The sequence below is a fragment of the Spermophilus citellus genome (genome assembly GCF_964194105.1).
Source record: "Spermophilus citellus genome assembly, chromosome: 16".
NCBI lineage: Eukaryota > Metazoa > Chordata > Mammalia > Rodentia > Sciuridae > Spermophilus > Spermophilus citellus.
Window position 1 is genome coordinate 71,682,210 of NC_138196.1, and position 23,458 is coordinate 71,705,667.

The following is a 23,458-nucleotide window of genomic DNA, read 5'->3' on the forward strand; positions in this document are numbered from 1 at the left end:
ATTATAGAGGAGGAAGAGTTTACCATAGGGCTCAAGGTTTTAGAGGTCTTATTCCATAGAAGGGTGGCTCCATTCCTCAGGGCTCAAGGTCCTGAGGCTGAACATCATGGCTGTCGAGGGTGGCAGAGGGAAGCAGCTATCATCAGGGTGATCAGGAAGTAGAGAGAGAGTTCTCCACTTGCCAGATACAAATATGTACCCAAGGTCACACCCCAGTTCCCACCTCTTGCACCCTACCACTTCAGTTACCACTCAGTTAATCCCTATCTGGGGATTAAATCACTGATTGGGTTAAGACTCTTACAACCCAATCCTTTCTCTTCTGAACCTTCTTGCATTGTCTCAAGTGAGTTTTGGGGATATCTCACATGCACATCATAACAGATCCCTTCCTGGGAATTTTATTTCCTCCTTTTCAGGGATAAAGAAAGGACCCAGAACATGTTGCAGAGGCTCCATTCCTTCTCTCATCTCAGGGAAATGAAATTCCCAGGACAGAGAGGGGTAAAATATCACATCACATAAGTGCTTCCAGCGCTGCCAAGGGTCTGTTCTGCATGTCAAATGATTATCTGATATGTCTGATTAAGAAGTTTCTCTTTGGTGTTGAATAAACTGTAAGGATTTCACATCTAGGTGTTTCCCAGTCACTCCATGAGAGCAAAGGGACATATATATAAAAGCCATCTCCTCCTGCTACTTCCATAAGCCCATGTTTGTCCTTGAAGTCTCACTCCTATCTTATATCCTACTCAGTTATGTCATTGTCATCATGGAATTAGGCAGACATTGCATCTGCATACCACACATCCTAACACATTGAAACTTAGTCATTACTATTGATGACATGAACCAAAATATTTGTTCTCCATGGGAACATAAAGCATCACATGAGGTTGCACGTTTTCCAATCTTTTTTCCTAATTATTTGTAAGCTTATGCTCTTTATGTGTTCCTCAGTTGTCTTCAAAGAGAACAGTGACATTTCTTGTTGGTTAGCAACTGCTCTGCATGGCAATTGGTGATCTGATCTGTCTGGCTAAGAAGTTTCTCTTTGGCATTTAACAAGCTGCAGTGATTTCACATTTAGGCAGGCGTTCCCCACTCACTTGAGGGCAAAGAGGCATGTAACACCAACTTAGAGGATTTGATTCTAGAGCTAAAGGAAAATTTTATGGACAAGTAGAAAGGAAAAGGTATTTTTTTTCTTATTCTGCTTTTTGAAATTCAAATGTCCATCTTTGGAAGTAGATGGCATCTTATTTCAACATTTTTTCTAGATACTGCTTTCTTTATAAAATTATTTGTCACCAACACAATGTTTTTGCTACGATTTCATCTCTCGAACACTAATGAGATTATTAGATAAAGGGCAAAAAGCAAAATTTCTATTCCATCTTTTTAGTGAAACTAGGTCTCCTGAATCAAGACAGACTTCAGTTTTCTAATTGAAAGTATCATCTCTCTGTAAATGTTCGTGAAAACTCTCCCCATATATCTAACCAGGCAATATTTCATCATTCACAGTATTCTAGGCTTCCTGAATCCTCAAATGTCATGTCCATGGCAATCTGATTTTATGTCACACTGGACTGAGATTGACAAAACCAAGAATAAAACATACCACAAAGCAGTCTGGAAAGATACCCTAAGCTACCTCCCCCAACATGTGAGGACTCCTCTTTTTATACAATCATGTATATAGAAAGGATAGAATTTTTAAGAACCCAAACATTTCCTCCTAAAATATTCTTTCTAGTGCTTTGCTTCAGAAGAAAGTTTCAGTTCAAAGCAGTGACTTACCAGGCTAGGATCTGCCAGCTCCTTGGAGAGGTTCCTCTTGGGGTTTCAGGTTGTGTCTGAAACTTAAAATGTAAAACGCATTCAGTTAAGTTGCCTGGCGTTAGTGACTTTGTTTCTTCCAGCAGACTCCACAACAGAGTCAAATCCCAGTCCCTTCTCTCCGCAAAAAATCTTCAAATTATTTTCTTCTTCATCTTCCTTCTCTCTATATGCCAAGTCATGGACGAAAAGCTCATAATCCTGGCTCACTTGTCATGGAAAAGGTGTAAAATGTACATGTAATCAGGCAAAGTGGGAAGTATCGATTGTAAAATGATTTGAAAGTTTCTTTAAACAGATGTAGCTAACCCTATTAGTTCTCGGCTTGTATGTGTTTGGCAAGAGACTAACTTTTTTTTTTCAATGTAGGAGTGATATAAGTGCAGGAAGGGACACTTCTGCTAGCCAGAGAGAGAGAGAGAGAGAGAGAGAGAGAGAGAGAGAGAGAGAGAAGATTCTAAAACCAGCCAGAGAGTAATTGGACCCTTTGACTCTGACAGTTAACTCCAAAGCACACTGCAGGAAGTGCACTGGTGAGCTGAAGTTAGAGAAACAGTGGCCTCTTATGGAGCCCCAGATGTCATACCAATTACATACGGTGTGGTGACTTGCAGTTTATTTAAATAGTCATTCAAGTTAAAATACAGAACAAGAGGGCTGCGGCAGAAAAGCCATCTTGGGCCTAATTATTTCGTTTCTCTAAATTAGGTTGATAAGTTCTCATTCTGCTATTATTCTCCGTCCTTCCTTCCCTCCTTCCCAGCAGTGGTGCCCTTCCTCCTTCTAGATTCTGTACAGACGCAGACAGACTCCAACAAGCTTCATCTTTTAAAAAGTTACTATCAACATGTGAATTTTTGTTTTCTGAACATTCCTGCCTTCCTCTATGGTGATGTCAGCAAATAATCTTAGTGTTTATTTTGACAACCCACATCAAAAAAAAAATCTTACAATTAGGAAAAATTCTTCATCACTATACAAAACGGTTTTGCCTACTTGGCACAAAAGCCAAGAAATAAGAAATTCAGGTTCTTCCACTAATCACTGTGTGCATTTATTTTCCTTTAGGTCATGTTTACAAATGTGAGCACGACCGAGACAACTAGCACGTCACCCAAAGTCTATAGACAAGCTGATCCTATTGGGACCAGACAGAGAGGCTGCACCCTGACTCTTCCCAGATGGGGCATTTTGTGGGGGTTTCTGGGAGCTGTGCTTCATCCAGTGATATGGTGGGGTGACAGCTAGAGCGGAGAGTGACAGTGAGCATGGGCAAGGCCAATGCAGATTGTAGAGAGGAGAAAAAGAAATTAGAAGAGAGTTCTCTGAACTTTGAGTAGCATGTATTTGGTGGGAAACAACACCAATTCAATCAAATAAAATAAAATCAAAGATGAATAAAATCAAAGATGAATAAAAAGGAAGGTTCCATTTGTCAGAAACTTTATCTGTTAAAGGTAGTTTCCATAGTTTTCACTGCAAGTGAGAGTACAAGGTCATGTGAGGTCATACACTTAGTAGAAGACTCAGTCACCACCCCATATTTTCTCAAATGAGTGGCCCTGTTGTTTTATATCATCTGTTCACCAAGCACAAAAACAGGAATTACCATGGATCCATGTCAAGATTCTAAGATAACTCTTCTACTAGCTTTTAATTACTGCTTTCCTCAAGGGCACATTCCCCCCCTCCCCCAAATTATGCTTAGTTATATATAAATTTGTAAAAAAGTTCTCAACTCCTAGGTGTTTCATAATGTCACTGGCTGGGTGGTTTCCATTTATGCATGAAGGCATTCTTGCTGAAAACATTTTGCAGCCCTGATGGAAAACCAAGAGGAATCGTGGCAAAGGTCTCCTCGAGGTTAGCAAACCTCATGAAATACTTTGTACAATGAAGCCTTGAAGCATTGTTTGCAATTGTGACATAACTGCATTTTTATCTACTTCCGGACTTGGTTTTCTATTTATCTGAGCAGTAAACAGCTCCCAAAGGTCAGACTACCTCACTGACAAGTACTCTGATTTCCTTCCAGTGAAGGCATTTATCTAGATGTGCTCCTGCAGCTTCTTCTTGAGTCCCATTCTCTTTCTCCTGTGAAGGTCACCTGTCCCCCTTTGCCGTGTTTCAGAATCTACTCCACTCAAGGGATAGAATTCTAAGTCAGACACAGAAGGATGTGGCCTCTCTATTCATTATGTGCTATCGCTGGGAAACAGTTATAAGGGACACAGCACGTCTGAACATCTTAAACACAACTGATCTCATTTCTTCTTCTTTTTTTTAAATTTTCCTAAATATTTTTTTTCTCATTATAAAAATAGTAGAGACTCATTATGTACAAACTTTGGAAATTCCAGAAAAGTACAAAGTACAAAAATGATAATACAAATCAGTCATATTACCATCAGCCAGAGGAAACCACTCTTAATCATTTCTTTATCCCATTCATATATTTATTTTTAATAATATTTGGATAGTAATGTGTTATGATTCTGTCCACCCCACATTATATCATAAACATCTAATTTCTTCAAATGTAATTTTAATTTCTACATGATATTCATAATTTGTTTAATTCTTCCCCCATTGTGCAGTATTTAGAGATTTTCTAGTATTTTTTTTTAATTTTAAATAGTCTTTTTAAAAATTGATTTTATTTTTTTTAAATACATGACAGCGGAATGCCTTACAATTCTTATTACACATATAGAGCACGATTTTTCATATCTTTGTATATAAAGTATGTGCACGCCAATTCATGTCTTTATATATGTACTTTTCTGTATTACAATTCTTATTACACATATATACCATCATTTTTCATATCTCTGTTTGTATATAAAGTAGGTTGACACCCAATTCGTGTCTTCAAACATGTACTTTGGATAATGATGTATGAAGAACATCTTTCCTGCCATTTGAAAATTGTCCTTAAGAGCCATGGATTTATCCAATAGTTATATATCCAATAGTTATAGATGTGTGTCAGGTGTCAGTCCCCTGTGAGGGGAGGTTTGCTGTCTCTCCTTCTTTCACTCATTTGTTCAGATGAGGGGCCCAGAGAGTCCCTTGACTTACCTGAGGCTATACAACTAGATATTAGAAATTTGGAATTCTTTGATTTTTTCACATGGTTCATCACTCATGCTCAAACACTAGCTTATCCTTTTTGTTTGCCTTTTTTCTTTCTTTACCCATTTAGTTCCATTTTGTACTAACTGCTGCCACCCCATTCCAGTTCCTTCTGTGAAGTCACATCCAGAAGCCACCTAGCTGACTTCCAGGACCTGCTTGTTCTACCCCTCTGAGTGACCTTTCTTTATGTCACTATCTAGTTTGAAAACTTCCCTGACTTTTTAGTGAAACCCTTCATGAACATTAGCAGCTCTGCCTGGCTCCTAAAGCCCCAGGTTCATGCCTCATCTATTCCACGAAACAGCATGAGCTTTCCATCATATTTTAAATTGTTTGATTTGAGTTCAGATCTCTGCCACTTTGGCTGGGGGACAAATAATTTTACAGTTTATTTCTGCATATACAAATAAGCACAATTATACTAATACCTGCCCTAGTAGCTTCCCAGGACCCTAGGAATGATGGAATATGTGTTACATTTTGGTAAGCTGCTAAGTGCTATATAAATGAGATAAAATATTGTGCATGATATACACCAGTGTCTATAACTTTGAACCATTTCAACATACAGTCTGTTCCACATAACAGCTCTGAATTATGTCAGGCCCATCATATTTTCTGTCTTATTATGTTAATCACTTTTACTCAGCTTGGCTATGAAGTCTCTGAATGTGATACAGTATCTTGTATTACTTCTGTAACTCCCAGGGCCTAACCCTGCACACTGTAGTGATGGCTACTCCAATCTAGGTAAATCTCAGTGGTAAAGTCTGGATGAGGGTACATTGGGATTTAGTTATGGATGGAAGAGCTGGTGAGGTCTCCTGGAGAAGAAAAGTCATAAACTCTTGGGAGTCCTAGAAGACTGGGATTAATGTTGTTATACACTCTGTAAAGTCCATGAAAACGTACTCTCAATTTGGATCTTGCCTCTCAGAGGCAACTGAATTTTAATAACAACCCTCATTAGGCACACTAGCTGAAATCAAATCAGAAGCCAGAATGTCCTGCAGAGAGAGAGGAACAAAACTTGACCTTTGGTTGTCTCTATCAGAAAGGTCAGGCTGCCTGTGCAACCCATGATATGTTGTTAAAGACTAATGATGATCCACCTATGAATTGCTCATTTAATCTGAAGTTCACCTATCAGTTTTAGTTATCTAGTTACTAGAGTCCAAAAGAACATTTTCCCCTAATAGGTCTATCCCTTTAAAAAGTCAGTTATAGAGGTAAAATTATGGTTAATGGCAAAAAAAGGGGGTTAAATTAGGGTTAGGTTTAGTGCTGAGTTTGCAGTTAGTGTAGGGTCAGGGTTCAGCTTAAGATGAGATTGAGTTTTAATACTAGGTTTGGGGCTAAGCTTCAATGCTAGAGTTAGTACCAGTGTTAGAGTTAGGTTTGGGTTAAGGCTGGGTCAAAGTTAGAGTTGGGGTTAGGTTTCATCTAGATTCTTGGACACAAAGAATACTTTCAATTAAAGATATTCTTGAAAATTTCACTTTCATCTTTTGCATTTTTGCCCATTTTCTGAGGACTAGTGTAAGAATTGTTTGGAGAACTCTCCTCTTATATTATTCTTATATAATTCATTATACAGTTTTCCATAGTTATCAGAGTCTTTTTTAAGACTGAAAGCAAGCAACACCTGTAACATCAACGTTGGCACCTAAAGGTCAATTTGTAGATGGCATTATCATTGTATTGCTCTCTTTCTCTGTCATAAAAGCCGACACCATTAAGGCAAAAAAAAAAAAAAAAAAACCATGATCTAGAATGCACTTACGTTTTACCCCCAAAACATTGTTTAATATAAACATTTATATATACTTTTGAAGCACCAGTCATTGGTTAAACACTAAGGAGAAAACCATCTGTTTAACAGTATTTCTAAGTGGTTAGATGTCATTCAAATATGTATTTCCAGTCTAGGCTTCCTTCTCAAACTACAAACTTGGATGTCCAGTGGATGAATGATGTTCTGGCCTCATTCATATGGTCCCAAATGATATCCCCATAGTTTAGATGGCACCAACTTCAATAGACCCATTGTTTGTACTGCCCTCAGAATAGAAAATGGTCAAACTTATTTCTCCTTCTTTTCTTCCAAGCTACTTAATGGCAGCACCATGAACCAAGCAACTCCAAACCAGAAACCTTCATTCAACTCCTTCTCCCTCAAACCCTACTATTCCATTCTGTTATAAAAACTCTTTCAAATCACCTCTCCATCCCCTTGCCTCTGCTCCAAGGTGGCCTTGGCACCTCTTGCCTAAACCTTGGCAACGTTCTCTTAAGATAACCTTCAAATGATTTTCCTTCAGGATTTTCTTTGTTCAATCTGTCCTCCCCGTGCTGTCACCAAAAATGTGACATCTTTGTTATGCCATCCACCAGTTGGAAATCTTGCCTAGACTGCATTCCAGAGCCTCTTTTATGAACACCTTCTCATTCCTCTGTTCCCCTAGAACTCTCCAGTTCCTCCTCTGTGCCCCACCATATCTAGAACATGTATGGTTGCACTTACCAAATGCTATTATACTTGTTTTCCTCAAGCAGACGGTAACCTTTCTCCAGGGTGAGATGGTCTCATTCATTCCTGAACCCCCAGTTCTCTGAACAGCACCCGGCACATAGTGTGTGCTCACAAAATTCTGCTGCAAGAATAGCTTGCAGAACTACATAACTCTCACAGATCCTCTTTGTATAATAGTGTGTCCGGTCCCAAAATAAAACTTATGCTGTGTAAGGTTTCTTTAAAAAGCACACCCTGCATCTTAACAGGAAGCTACAGATTAATAAACAGCTGACGGAACAAACTAAATAGCACCCAATGAATCACCAGCGGACTGTTCAATTGCAGCCAGCTAGACTCAGGGAGAGAGAAGACGGGAGCAGAACACGATTCTTCCCTGATGTTAGATTTGCAAAGATGCCCCCCAAAGTCTGGGTATTAGGGCACTGCCTATTTCCTCACACTGGGATGAAAATTCAGGAATAGAAAATGGTCATGACAAAAATGAATCTGGGAGAGTATGTGAATATAGAAACTGAATTCATATGAAATTTAGGGCCACAGAATGCTCACCACACCCTACCTCATCCCTCTATCCTTGTATATGGTGTAGTCAGTCATTAAGCTACGGTTCATTAGAATAAATGATGGATACATAGACCATATATACATAAGCCATATGGCTGGCTGCACTATGGACCACTAGGAGGAAGGGGAGGGAGAGAGGGAAGGGGAAGATGGTTTTAAAAATCAAAGAACTCAGCTTCCCTTCATCACATGGCTGAAGGTCCAGGGCTCAGGTTGCATGTAGTAGGTGCCCACTTCTGCCCACTTGAAGAATTTCTCTTAGAAATATGTTAAACCTGATACCTTAGGAGGTTAGAGCCTACTGAGAAACCCTATTGGCAGGTTTCTCCTGAGAAGGGTATATGGTCTCCAGAGACAGGGGACAGAAAATCCACAAAGGGATTCAGGACAATCCCTGTATAAAAACAGAACTAGGCTCAGCGAGTCCAGATCTGATCAATTAGGGCAAGCTTCCCTAAGGCTGTCCTGGGCTGGGCTTCCAGCTCAGGCCTAGCAAGAGAAAGCCAGATGAGTTTCCCCAAAGCAATCCCATAGGACTCCGGCCTCGACCTCCACTTGGCCCACCTGAAGACTTCCTCTTTGCTCCACTAAGCTTTCCTCCTCCCTGATCTGCCGTGGAGTTCTGCTCAACCCACGCAATGCGGCCCTTTCCGTGAGGCGCTCTGAATCTACAGCTGTTGCTTCTTCCCATTTGTGAGGTCTTGGTGGATTTCCACCTGGCGGTCTTTGAAGACTCCTGGAGCCTGCGCACCTGGGATGGAAGGAGGCGGTGGAGTGCAGCGGGAGAGGGGAACTGGACTAGGAAAAGTTCGGTAGGAGTAGTTTGGGGGCAGGTGAAGGGCCCAAGTCTGGGGGCCCAGGGGAAAGGCCAAAGGAGGCAAGGAATGGCCCCACAGTGGTCCCAGGTGCCGGGCAGGACAGGGGACGCGCGCTGCCTGGTGGCCCTCCCTGCCCGGCCTGGAAGCTGCGGTGGCTGGGGGTTGTGATCACACCGCGACAAGGTGGTTAAGGGAGCATCTGCCTTGTTGTGGGCTGAAAGGCGACCCACCAGAGCACAGGTGCAGGAGTGCTCTTTTCAGATGCAGGGCGATCTCCCTGCCCAGGGCCCACGTGCTGCACTGGGGAACTCTGCGCTTGCATCATAGAGAGGACTGCCTCAACTCGCCCGCCGGTCCTTCCTTCCCTGAACTTGAGTATACACCCGTTGCGAGCCTGGCCTGCCAGAAGGTCCCGACAGAATGCAAGGATCAAGGAGAAGCAGCTGCCCTGGCTGGAGCCCTCATCTTGTTGGGGCGGTGGCCCATGTGCTGCGGCTGACAGTTTAAAGGACTGGAGTAGGAACGAGGCGTTCTGGGGTCTGGAGAAACTGATCAGCAATGACCAGAAGACATTTACTGAGCAGTGAGGCTGCTAGGGGGATGAGATCCCTCCCTGTGTACCCATGGTGGGACCAGATGACAGGTTGCCGACTCTCAGGCAGCACCTGAACGCGCACAGAGCATCCTCAAGGGATGGTGGAAGATGCTGAAGGGCGCCCTCCGGGTCCTAGGTGAGGGAGGGCAATGGCAAGACGCTGGCTTTGTCCGTTGGCTCTTGACTCCCAAGTGGGTGTCATTGTGTCTCTGATGATTTCTGGAACAAAAGGCAAAGAAAGTTTAAAGAAAACAGATTTTCATAGGACCAGCAGGGACAAAGCAGCCCACGAGAGTGGAGGCAAAATACTGCCAATTCAAACAATACTGACGCCAAGCAAATTCGATTCTAAAAGACAAAACCAACAGCTAGAAGGACTGGCAAGTGTAGTTGGCTCATGGCTATCCTCATCTGTTCCCTTAATGACAGCCTTTGTAATATGGACTTTGGGGAGTAGAGACCACAAATGAACTTTAGATTACATTGCAGTTTACGCAGAACATATTGTTCAGTTTTTCATTATTGGAATAACAGTCTTGGTAGTGGCTGTGCCAGAAAGCCAGTTCCTCTTTCCTTGACTGATTCTATAAAGAAAATGTTGGAGAAAAATAACTTACAGAGGCATTTGGATACTTGGGAAAACAGTGGGAAGTGCCACAAACTTTTGCTCAGATAAAATGAGAACATTTGCTATTCCTGTAGTTCAGGCTCACATGGGTGAGACCCGTTATAAAACAACTCCTAGACTTGCGTCTATTCCAGACCATTTTGAATACATTTTTGACAGGTATTGTTGTTAGTTGGTTTGTGAGGGGCTAAGAATCCTGTGCTTCGCATTCAGAAATTTCCTGGATACTGACAATGAACCTGACCGGGCAACAAGGTAGATATCACTAAGGAAGGATCTTATATGGGTTACCCTGGCAGGCATTGAAGATCCTCTGAGACCTAGTGCATTAGTTTTTCCTGTGGCTGCTGCAACAGATTCCTATACAGTGAATACCTTAAAACAACAGAACATTATTCTTTCACAGTTCTGAACCCCAGAGATCCAAGATCAAGGTGTCAACCGGGTATGCTCCCTCTGAAGGTTCTAGAGAGGAATTCTGTTATGGTTTGGATATGAAGTGTCTTCCAAAGACTCATGCGTTATGTTGAAGGCTTGATCCTCAAAGCAGCAATGCTCAGAGGTGGAGCATTTTGGGAAGTGATTGAATCATGAGGTGTCTGACTTCTCCAGTGGGTTAATCCATCAATAACTGAATGGACTACTGGGAGGTGGTGGAGGCTGTGGAGGTGGGACCTAGTTGAAGGAGTGGGCCTTTGGAGGTGTGCCCTTGGGGACTATATCATGTTCCTGGTCTGTCTGTCTGTCTGTCTGTCTCTCCTTCCTGGCTGCCATGAGGTGAGCAGCTTTCCTCCACCACACCTTCTGCCATGATATTCTGCCTCATTCATGCCCAAAGCAGTGGAGCCAGCCAACCACGGACTGAAACTTGACATCATGAGCCAAAATAAATCTTTTCTTCTTTAAATTGTCTTTCTTGGATGTTTTCTCAGGCAATGAGAAGCTGACTAGCACATCTTCCTGGCTTCTGGTGGTGGCTGGCAATTCTTGGCATTCCATGGCTCACAGCCACAGCACTCACTTTCTGCCTCTCTCTTCATGTGGCTCTCTTTCTTCTGTGTCCACATCTCAATTTCCCCCTTCTTTAAAGGATACCAGTTCACTGCATTAGAGCCCATTCCAACCTAGTATGACCTCACCTCGATTACTCTGCAAGGAGCTCTATTTCTAAGTGTCACATTTAGAGATACCAGAGATTAGGACTGAGACATTCATTTTAGGAGACACAGTTCAACTCACAATAGCTGAGATGCCAAATGCAACTTACAAATGCCAGCATGCTGGAATCACTGTGTGTGTGTGTGTGTGTGTGTGTGTGTGTGTGTGTGTGTGGTTGCTTGAGAAAACCCTCCACATTGTAAGGACTCTTGGTCCTGAAATGAAATTACATAAAGGCCTCTGGAGTTGCCAATGTTTAGATGGCACAGATATCAACAAACTAATGCACAGGAATAAAAATGGAGAAATTGAAAAGAGGCTCACAAACAGGGTTTGCCCAAACCGTTGTGTTCTTGCTGTGATAGTTAATTTTGTATGTCAATTTGGCTGAGCTAAAGGATGACCAGATAACTGGCAAAATATTATTTCTAGGTGTGTCTTGTGAGGGCTATTTCTAGAGGAGATTAACAGTAAACTAAGTGGAGACAATAGCCCCTCACCAATACAGGTAGGTATCATAAAATCTTTTGAGGGCCAATAGAACAAAAAAGCAGACAAAGAGTGAACTTACTTTCCTGTTTGAGCTGGGACATCCATATTCTCTTACCATGGGAGATCAGTCTTTCTATCCCTTTCTCAGACTAGGATCTATAGTATCAGGTTCTAGAGCCTTCAGACTCAGTTTAAATTATAGCACCAACTCCTCTGTTACTTCATCTTGCAGATGGCAGATTGTGGGAACTTCTTGGCTCAATACTCATGTGAACCAATTCCTATACTATATATCTGTGTAATGTGTGTATGTGTGTGTGTGTGTGTGTGTGTGTGTGACATACCTCAGAGATCTTATAGGTTCAGTTCCAGACCATGGCAATAAAGCTAATTTTAACAATAAAACAAATCACATGGATATTTTTGTATCCCAGTGCATATAAAAATTATATTCACACTATGCCACAACCTATTCAGTGTAAATAGCATTATGCCTAAAAAAAATTACTTACCTTAATTTAAAAATATTGCTAAAAAATGCTAACTCACCTGAACCTTGAGCCAGCTGCACTCTTTTTGCTGGTGAAGGGTCTTGCCCCATCAGGATGGTGGCTGCTAAAGATTGGGGTGGCTGTGGCAATTTATTAAAAAAAGACAATAAGAATTTTGCTGCATTGATTGAATCTTCGTTTCCTTAAAGATTTCTGTGCAGCAGGGGATCCTATTTGACAGCATTTTACCCAGAGTAGATTTAAAGCGCTTACAAAATTGGAGTCAATCTTCTCAAACCCTACTGCTGCTTTATCAACTAAGTTTATGTCATAGTCTAAATCCTTTGTTATCATTGCAATAACATCCGCAGCATCTTCACCAGGAGTAGATTCCATGTCAAGGAACAACTTTCTTTGCTCATCCTTAAGAAGCAACTCCTCATCTACTGCGGTTTTAGCAAGCCACATCTTCAGGCTCTGCTTAATTAATTAATTAATTCTAATTCTCTTGCTAGCACCGTATTTGCAGTTGCTTCCACCACTGACATCTTGAAGCCCTCCGTCATCTGTGAGGGCTTGAATCAATGTCTTCCAAACTCCTGTTAATGTTGATACTTTGACTTCCTCTCATGAATTCAAATGTTCTTAATAGAATTTGAGGTGGTGAATCTTTCCCAGCAGGTTTTGATTTGGTTATATTTGCAGTGCAATGCATAGGAACAGAGACAGCTAAAGAAGCTTCCATTATCGTTTTTACCAATGACAATCTCACAAATATTTTTTTTCCAGTACTGGGAATTGAACCCAGGGACTCTTTGCCACTGAGCTACATCCTTAGTGACCTTATTTTGTTTTGAGACAGGGTCTTGATAAATTGCGCAGGCTGGCCTTGAACTTGTGATCCTCCTGTTTTAGTCTCCTGAGTAACTGGGATTGCAGTGTGCACTACCATGCCTGGTGCAAATATTGTTAAAGCTGTCACACGAGGAAGACCTTTTTTTTTCAGCATCTTTGAATCCCTTCAACTTTAGTTGACTTTCAGTATCACAGCTGCAACGTGGCCTTTGTAGGAACCAGGGTTGTTCAGCATTCTCCTCTTCAAGCTGTCCATAGCCCCTGGATGAGTCTCCCAAGAGATGCTTTGGCTGCTTTGCTTTTGCAATTGAAAGGCCTCAGAATCAAAAGTTTGCAAAAGTTATGGTTGGGTAAAATATCTCTTTTCTACTTCAGTTATGATATTGGTGAGTTTTTGGTTTACAGTTGCTTTTAGTCTTAGGTTTATTGGTAAAATTATTTTTAATTTTGACAGTGAAAGAAATTCCGTCATACTAGTATTTCTATCCATTATATGATGATATTTAATAGCCTTGTTGGAAGCGATTTTTAAATGAAATTAATGCCAGGAAGCTTCACTGCCAAATAAATATATCTGAGAGATTCCTTAGGAATAATGCAGTTTGTCTGATTGTCAGGGTAACATTTTAGTGTTGTGCCATATGGAAGGGTTGAACCATAAATCTTAGCCTAGAACACGGTGATGGTGCATTGTCCTAGGCTGTTACTGTGGGTTATTTCTTAACCTTATTTCCAAATGTGGAGCCCATTATAGGACTTTGATTGGAAGAAAAGAATAGATTTACTAAATATGTGCAAGAGTCAGAATTAAGATGAAAAACCTAAGATCCATTTGGGGTGCTCTACCCAGGTAAAATTAAAGATCAGGATAGAGTAACAGAAGCACATAATTCTTCTACCCCCTTAAGCTCCTTATCAGGTCACCCAGTATAGAAAAGGAATCCTTTTAGAATTTACACAGATTGAAACATAAACACTTAAAATGTCCTAATAAGAACAAAAAATAAAAACCCTTTCATTTTGTCCTTTTTTTAAATCTTGAATTTTGATTTTATTTTATACTTTTTTTCCCCCAATAGAACAGACAGAAGTTTAGAAAAGTAGATACATCTTTGGGGTAAAGCAACAAATACCTATTCAAGAAGAATGTGGGCTATTTCCAGAGAGGGAGATAGGCTATAATATACAATTTTTAAATATATGTTATTTAGTTACTACAGTTAAAGGTTGTTCTTGGGGGTGTGGAGGCTGCACAGAGTTGTACTCTAGAGAGGTAATATGAAAATTATTTATAATTCAAGCATGGACAAAAGAAACACCTTACATCTATTGAGTTTCCTTTCACCTTTTAAAAGTAGAAGTCCAAGAGCAAAATGGTTAATAAATTAATGTATTAATATTTGCTATTAATAAAAGTCAATTATCTATATTTTATAAGATAAAGACATGTTTAAAAGGTCAACCACCTCTTTTAAACTGAATTTCTTGTCGTATCCTGTAGATAAATAATAAATGTTATGAACACACAGGCAAGATGAGTGCTTTCTAAAAATACAGGCAGCCACAGTTTAATGCCATGGCCTTTGAATTAATTTGTTCTTTAAAGATAAAAACAAAACAAACAAGCTTCATATATCACATCTGATCTTGTTTTGCAAGTTACAGCAAAACTCAGAATTTTACTAATAGATATTGCTATTTTCTAAGTAGGAGGGAACATCTTCTCATTCTGATGGCTGCAATTTGTATTTATGGGAACATAATGACAAGAACCATCTAAGCAAGTCTAGTAATCTGACAGCTGAAACTCGAAGGTTCTTGAGAAAATGCTCACTTTTATTTTGACTTATGGAAGGATGGAAACACTTCCTTTGTGGGGTATTTGAATGCTTCCAGATGGGATGGGTGGATTTTTAAAAGATTCATTTGCTGGTTCCCATGATTCATATATTTAAAATAATAAGTGATTTTTTAAAATGCTGCAATAAGACTTAAATGTGAAAATTCTGGAGAATTGTTAACTCTCAGATATCATTCAATGGGATATACATTAGTACATGGAGAAGTGAAATCCAAGAGTCATCATTATTTGTTTTTTTGGCTTCTGTACAACATTTGTTACTTTCCAAAAAATTATGATGAAATAACTGACTCATGAAATATGTTTTTAGCAAGGTTTGTGTAACATCAGGGCTACTGTTCTGAAAAAAAGTGACATTAACAATAATCATGGTTCTTAATTTTCCTTTTTATTCTAAAGAGGTTGCTAATGGGGCATCTTCTTGAGCAGGGATTAAGGATTTCTCATTCTGATTCTATGTCTATCAGTTCTTCACTTCTTTCTCTAACAAGTCCAGAGTCTACAGTCAGAGGAGAGAATTTCTCATGATCACTAGTCCTATGTAAGAGAGCAGGGATGTTAGCCTGCATGTTAGTCAGTTTTTTTTATTTCTGTGATCAAAATACCCTACAAGAAAAACTTAGAGGAGGAAAAGCTTATTTGGGCCTTACAGTTTCAGAGGGTCAGTCCAGGGTGGGCCAAATCCATTACTCCAGGCCAATGAGACAGAACATCATGGCAAAAGGGCACAGTGGAGAGAAGCTGCTCAGCTCAAGGCAATGGGGAAGGGAGGGAGGGAGCGATGGAGGGAGGAAGGGGAAGAGAGAGAGAGAATGAGAATGAATATGAATTAATGAGGATCCAGGGACAGACAGAATCAAGGGCATATGTGGATGGCTCACCTCCTCTAGCCAAACCTCACCTGCCTACAGTTACAACCCAGAGGTTCTTTCAAATTATTAATTCATCAAATGGATTAATCTACTGATGAGGCTAGAGCTGTCGTAATATAATCATTTCACCTTTTAACATTTCACCTTTCTGCATTGCCTAACATGAGCTTTTTGGGGGGAACATTAAAGACCTCAAACCTTAATAGCTGCTAAGCCTATAGTCCATTGGATCATCTGTACACACCCTTTCCTCACCTTCTAAATGTGGGACCCCAACCTCCAGGGACCTGAAAATAGCTCACAGAACTAGTTCTAGAGCAGAATAATCAGCTGGTGGTGAAAGGCGGCCTTGGGCTCACATCCTCCTGATGTCAATCCCAAGATCCCTGGGAGAATGGGGCTGTCCTCTTTTCCTCCATTCCTTCCAGGACTTCTTTTCTCCTTCAGGATTACCCTAGATGATGATTCAATCTGATTAATTTCACTCGTGTACAATTGTCTAGGAGTAAGGACACAGTTCACCAGGTCTTTTACGTGGGACCTGGCCATCTCCTCCCATCTTCTGGGGAAGTGTCACTTGTTGTTATTGACAAAAGAATTTGCTTGTGTCATTCTTAGCAAACTATAGCAAGACTTTGCCAATAAGGTCAGGATGGCAGAAAAGTAAACCCCAGGCACACCAAGGGTAGTATTAATGGGGCCTTTGGCCAATGGGATAGTGCTAAGGGACCCCATCCTGCTCCATAATCAAATAGACACCCCATAATTACATTCATCTCTTTAATAAGTCACTGCTTCCTACCTGCTTTTCAACAGTGATTATTGTTTGCTATGACATTAAATGTAAATGTAACTTGGCTTTTGAAGTCTTCCAAAATCCAGCTCCCCCGTACCTTTCTTTCCCCGTACCAAGTCATTGGACTTGGAGAAACAATTTGGTTCCAAAATGGTCAAATTAATTTTTCAGGGCTTTGTCTTTCTCTTGGCCCCTCTGAGCTACTTTTTGCTTTGTTCCTCAGCCCAAGGAAGGCTACCTCTATGTAGGTGACAAACATCACTGCTAGAAATTCTGGCATTTCTAGCAATTCTCTCCAAGTCCAAAATTCTAGCAATTCTCTCCCAAACATTTCTTTGTTTCTTTCTTTTTAAATTCTGCACATTTCTTGTATCAGGAGGAAAAGCAGGTGAGAAGATCAACCTACAAGTAGGATATGGGGTTTGGTGATAAGAAAAAAGATTATTTGCATCTTTCTTGAATTGTGAGGAAGAGGCATCACCTAAGAATGATGAAAAAAGGAGGTTACAAAGATTTAAGAAGGAAAAGATGTCAAATAATCATCTTGAAAAGTATAAAAGCAAATTTACTCTGGCAAAGGAGAAGATTGCCTGGCAGTATTGAATGCCCTTTGGATACTTGTGGATTTAGATTAGAAAAAAATGAAGTATCATGGAGAAATCAATGCCTTCTTCATCTCAGTTACTCATTTCTTAAACCCACAGCTTGACATTCCCTACATCTCTTTCACCCATGAAATTTAACCCCCCAAATGACATTCTCAGGCTGCTTTTACCATTCCAGTTTTCATTCACTACCACTACACCGTGTCTCTTCTCAATGTCACAGTGACCTTGACATTCCATTTCTCTTGGTCACTGGGTCTCAGTCAGGCATTATTTCCTTCTGTGTTGCCTGAATTCCAGAGCCCATCATTTTAGGCATTTTTCTCTCTCACATCTTCAACTCTAATTCCTTTAAACTGTTGTTCATTCATTGTGCATGTTCTTAAAAATTCAAGATCAGTCTAATGATCTGCCTTTGTATTCTTATACCTAAGCTACAGGTATATAGGTAAATGTAGGGGAAGGAAGAAAAAGAATAGCTGTGTGAAGCTGCGGCAGGTACCCAGGGCTTCTCAGAGCAGGTACCATCTTGGTACGCAGCCTCAGTGAGTCTCTCCTCCTTTTCCCAATCAGTACAGTCTCTTCACATTTCTGAGGTTTTGACACTTTATCCATCACAATTTGAAGGTAACAGATTCTTGTTTCTGACAAAGAAAATAAAAGTCACTGGGAGAAAATGTCCACAAGCCATTGTTCCCCTCCATCAACTCTACTGTACTGTACTTAATCCTTTCCTTCCCTTCTGCCTCAGTAAGTGAAATCTCAACTTCCATATGACTTTAATCCCTCCCTCGCACCCTTTCCTCCCTGTATTAGTCCTGATAGCTTTGGTTTTGACAAAAGCCTGATTCAAATGAACTTGAGTAAATGAAGCCCAAGGATAGGCCTGGCTTTACCCACAGTCAGTTCCAAAAGGTCAAATTAAATTTTCAGGATTTTGTCTTTTTCTTGCCTGCTCTGAGACGTTCTTTCTTTTGTTCCTCAGCCTAAGGAAGGCTACCTCCATGTAGATGAAAAATATCACTGCTAGAAGTTCTAACTTTTATTGTCCTAACAAATAATGAAACCACAGGAAAGAAAATTTCATGTTCTTGATCCCTTAAACAAAGTACCAGGGAAGACTGTGGTTGCCAAACTGAAGCCACATACTCATCTCTGAACCAAGGAAATGATCAGCCTCTCTGAGTCCAGGACTCAGCCCAGAGTCCTGAAGGTGGGCTGGGAAGTATAGGCTTGTGATTGATAGCCCTACCTGGTGAGAAAGAGGCATTGCTTAACAAAATATGTTCAACAAACAAAAGATATAAGACATTCATTGAATGTGGGGAGCAGAGACTTGCAGTAGTGCTAGGTAATACACCCTGCAAAGTCTTAAGAGCATCTTGGGCCCCTCCTTTGCAACTGTTCTTCCCTAAAAACCCTGCTATTCTGGGCCCATGATGAGAGGGGGAAGCACTGGTAATCTCTGAATTTCCTTCTGGGTCATCCTTCTATCATCTTGATAATAGCATCTTGCTTCCTTCTATCTGTAACAACCTCTTTATCAAAGAATAATTTTAGAATACCCTGGGTATTCTCTCCCAAACATTTTTTTTAATTATTCTTCACAATCTGGCCAGGATGAAAATTTTCCAAATTTTTAAATTCTATTTCCCTTTTCCTTATAAATTTCACCTTTAATTCATTTCTCTCATTTCACATCTTACGATAAGCCATCAAGAGAAGCCACCAAATATTACTTCCACCAAATATGCAGTTCACTGCTCTTACATTCTTTCGCCAAGTACCAGGACCCAGAACTCATCCAAGTTCTTTATCCCTTTGTAATAAGGGTGACCTTTCCTCCAGCTTCTAATAAAGTAGTCCTCATTTCTGTTTGAGACCTCATCAGAATAGCCTTCACCATTCATATTTCTACCAACACTCTCTTCAGGACAATTTAGGAACTCTCAAAGACTGGGACTTTCGCTAGCTTTCCTCTTCTTCTGAGCCCTCATCAGAATCACTGCCACAGTATCACCTCCTGCTTCTTGAGAACCCTTCTCCCTTCACATCTGGGAGAGCACCCCCCCCCACCGCTTCTCCTCCCTAACCACTCTTTTCCTTCTCTCTGAGCCTCTCTCCCTCTATCAACCCAGTAATTGATGGTGTGCTGGGTTCTGACACAGTCAACAATCTTTTTATTGCTTATTCTCTTTCAACCATCACAAAAATGATGAATCTTCCAAATCAAAATCTGTGCCTTCAACCCCCGCTTCTCACCTTCATTATTCAAATATCCAATTCCCTCTTCTTCAGAGTCCCCTGGGTAATTCTCTGGGTATTTCCAGTGACCCCTCAGATCCCATATGTGCCAAACTGAGCTCATTATTTTTTCCTACTCAAGACTTATATTTCTTAACCTTATTAACTTATTCAAAAGATTTTTTGGAGAAATTACTATATGCAAAGTGCTGGGTTCAAATGCTTGAATACCATGGTAAAGAACAATAATAGTTCTTGTTTTCATTGAATTATTGGTCTAGCAGGAGAGATAACAATAAGAAATTATGGTATGGTATGATTAAATGCTATGAAATGGAAGTTACAAGGCTTTATGGAAGTGTGTGGCAAGGTCACTTACATAGTCTAATGGGAGTGTCTGACATGGCTTCCAGAATGTGGTAATATTTAAGTAAAAAAATCTCTTAGATGGGAATTATTTATTGTAAAAACAGAAACTCATCCAATAATGAAAAGAAGAAAGGGAAGTGATTAGAAGTCCAAAGGAGTATCTCAAGGAATTTCTTTTAGATTGGATTTTTCCAAAGGTAGACCTTGAGACGAAGATGCAAAAATAAATCCCTTATCTGGGAGATGGTCACAGGAAACAACAGAAGAGTAGAGGGGTGTGGGCAGTGAGAGAGGGAAGGAAATGAGGTCAATTGAGTGTGATATCAAGCACGTCACTCAAGCATGTCACTACTGTGAAAAACTGAAGTTCAGTCTACCAGATACATCTCAAAATTGTTATCACTTGTGCCCTCTGGAGCCATAGCCCTAGCTGCATGTGACATCCTTGAACCATACCAGGGTTTATACACCAAGAACCAAGGACTCTTCATGCTTGTGTATTTGCTACCTCCCATCGGTCATTGGTTAAGGGCTGATCCCAGGAGGTATTAATCCCCCCAACATTTTGGCTTAACCTCAATCAGCCTCCAAGAACCAGAGAAAGCCTTCAGGCAAAGAGTCACAATTGAGTCAAGAGGATGGGATGGCGAATGCCCTGGAGGAATGGATAATGCACCTGCAAGGTCTGTTACAGTTGACCTCTCACAGCACTCAGATCCACTTGTACCCCACATTAAATTCACTCTGTTCTGCCACTGAGCCCTCAAGATGGTAGAAAGTCATAATTATTAAATTGGTTTTCTTGAAAGTACAATGGGAAAGTTAGTTGGATATGCTACAGACCTGTTGTTCAGTAGGCCTTAGAACCATAATTTATATTTGACTCTACCTTCCTCTTTCATCCACTCTGGATTCCTTTGATCCTTGGCTAGTAGTTTCTCTGATCTAGGTGGCTAGTTCAATAATTGGAAAACATATCAATGCCAACATGGATGAACTGGTGATTACTCCAAGGAGGAGGAAATAGTCCAAATAACCAATCTACCAATCAATGGCTAATTGATCACTTCAAGGGATAAACCCATTCTGTGGGCTCTGGGAGACTAGCATGTTGAATATGTTAAGGGCATATGAGACTTTTAGCAACAGTGATGGATAGAACTGCGTAGGTGAGGAGTAGCTCATGTTGCTGGCCTCACGTACAGCCCTCATTCCTGCAACAATGGCTGCTCCTTTAATGGATCCAGTGTATAAGCACTAGGGTGGCTGAGGACAGAGCCTAGCTGACATACACTGAATGAGTCATTGTAACCCCTATTTATTTAGTGCTTCCTCTGTGATGAATACTCTCTGCTGGGCACTGGCATGAGAAAAGAAGGCCTATATGGATCCAGTGCTTAGGAATATCAGAAATGAAGGACAAAGGCCAGATTTAGAGATAATTATAGAGGAATTCAATTAAATTCTGCACAATGAATGGTAGGAACATCATCTTCTATACTGTTAAACCACGACGCAAAGAGAGGACCACCGACTTCAACTTAAATCAAATTAAAGCAAGCTTGTTATTCTGACTGGCCGAGACTGTCTCTCTCCCAAAATCCATGGGAATAGAAGACACTACTCTGGCTCTCTAACAGCTCAGTTTTATAGCACAAAAAGTTGCAAAAGGCGGGAACAGGCAGGCAAACAGGAGTGTCTTGAGAACTTACAGATAACAGGATTTTGACAAGCATAATACAAAGGCAGGTAGTAAGTTAATGGTCTAAATGGTTCAGCACTTGTGGGAGTAAATTTAGATTCCAACATCAGAATTTATGAGGTGCCACCAGGGTTTCAGAGAGGGTTGTTATCTGGTCAGGGAAAACAAGGCATGGGTGAGTCCAAGGCACGGGTAGGCATTCCAAGCAAGTTTAGAAATAGCAGTAATTTATAGTAAAGCAGAAATTAAGTTTTCATGCCTTTGTGACGAGATGGCTCCCAATCTTAAGAGGGAATTAGGCTGGATTTATCACATACCAAGATCTGCCTCAAGAATCTTAGAAGCTAGGCATTTGCCCCTTTGGAAAGAGATGCTAAGTGGGTTCTTCCTTGGATAAACTAAACAGATACTGCTATTTAGTGTGTGTGTAGGGACCCCCTAATGAGACAGCTGGTTCTGACACACCTCTCTACAGTGAAGTCCCATAGGCACACAGGACTGTCAAGTCAGAATTTAGTGCTTATCCTTGACTATGATGGATAGCAAGATGTTTGAGTTAATCCTCCAACATAGATGAAAAAAAAAGAAAGTCAAGGCAAATAAGGAAAGAATTAGAGGAAAAGACCCAATGCAAAGAATAAAAGAACACTTAAAAATAAAATAAAAATTAGTATCACCAAGAATTGAGAAAATGTTGCATCCATGAAATAAGAACTGAATGCTTTGAAGGAAGAAGGGACTATGAGAAATCACGGTTGATGCTAATATGGAAGGCTAGGAAACTACAGGAAGATGCTATTTGCTGACCTACTGTGAGCCTCCCTATTTCTAATAGGAAGGGCTAGACTATGAGATCAGTTAAGGGCATTTGGAATGTTTGTGGACTATCCTGTAATATTCAGTGCATGGGGTCTGGAATTTATAAGCAAGGTTTAGGTTGGGGATAAAAATTTGGGTGTCCTAACTATATAAATGTAATTGAAGTCATGGGTATGGTTGAGTTTTTCAGGGTAAGATGTAGATCAGAGAGAAAAGATGGTGATCCAAGGACAAACTCCTGAGGGGTTGCTGCATTTAAGATAAGGGATTCTGAGAAGGAACAGCCAGGCAGACAGAGATGAAGCAGAAAAGAACTGTCGTACAGAAGAAAGCATTTCGAGAGGAAGAGATGCTCAACAGTATAAAACTCTTCTGAGAGCACAGATCAGGTAAACACTGAAAAAATAGCACCATTGGATTTAGAAACAAGTCTCTCTTGATGACTGCGATGGTCAACTTAACAGGATTAAAGACCTAGAGAACTGGTAAATATTATTTTGGGGTGTGTCATGAGAGTGTTTCCAGTGGAGATTAGTGTGTGAGTCTGCGTGGGCTAAATGGGAAGATCAGCCTCAATGTGGATGAGCATCAGTCTATCAGCTGAGGGTTCAGATAGAACAAAATCAAGAAAGATAAATTGGTTTTTCTCTCCTGGAACTGGGATACATTCTTTCTCTCCTGCCCTTGGACAGCAGAGCTCCAGGATCTCTGGCCTTTGGACTTAGGGATTCATCATCCCTATGGAATCTCAGGCCTCAGACTGAGAGTTACACCATTGGCTTCCCTGGTTCTGAGGTCTTCAAACTTGGGCCAGACCACACTACCAGCATCTCAGAGTCTCTAACTTGTAGGCAGCCTGTCATGGAATTTCTCAGCTGTCATAATTTGTAAAACAATCTCCCTCCGAAATCCTCTACCTAACTCTCTATCTATCTATTCATCCATCCATCTGTCCATCTATCCATGTCTTCTTGGTTCTGTCTCTTTGGAAAATCCTAACTAATGCAATGACTTTGGAAGAAGCAGGTTCAAGAGGCAGAATACAGTGAGACAAAGAGAGCTAGATGGAAGAA

General features: G+C 40.7%; 1 protein-coding gene across 5 annotated transcripts in view; it reads right to left on the reverse strand.

The window, feature by feature from the left end:
- Positions 1-7,650, reverse strand: part of PSD3 (pleckstrin and Sec7 domain containing 3) — a gene marked incomplete at its 3' end in the record, with an annotated part of 568,898 nt that extends 561,248 nt beyond the window's left edge. For 2 of the 5 annotated variants that reach the window (XM_081269548.1, XM_081269547.1), the window contains exons 1-2: positions 7,505-7,650; positions 1,804-1,865 (exon numbers count right to left, since the gene is read on the reverse strand). Of the gene's footprint in view, positions 1-1,803; positions 2,265-7,504 lie in introns of those variants that run through there. The other 3 variants (XM_081269545.1, XM_081269546.1, XM_081269550.1) reach the window with 2 other exon arrangements.
- Positions 7,651-23,458: the final 15,808 nt, after the last annotated feature.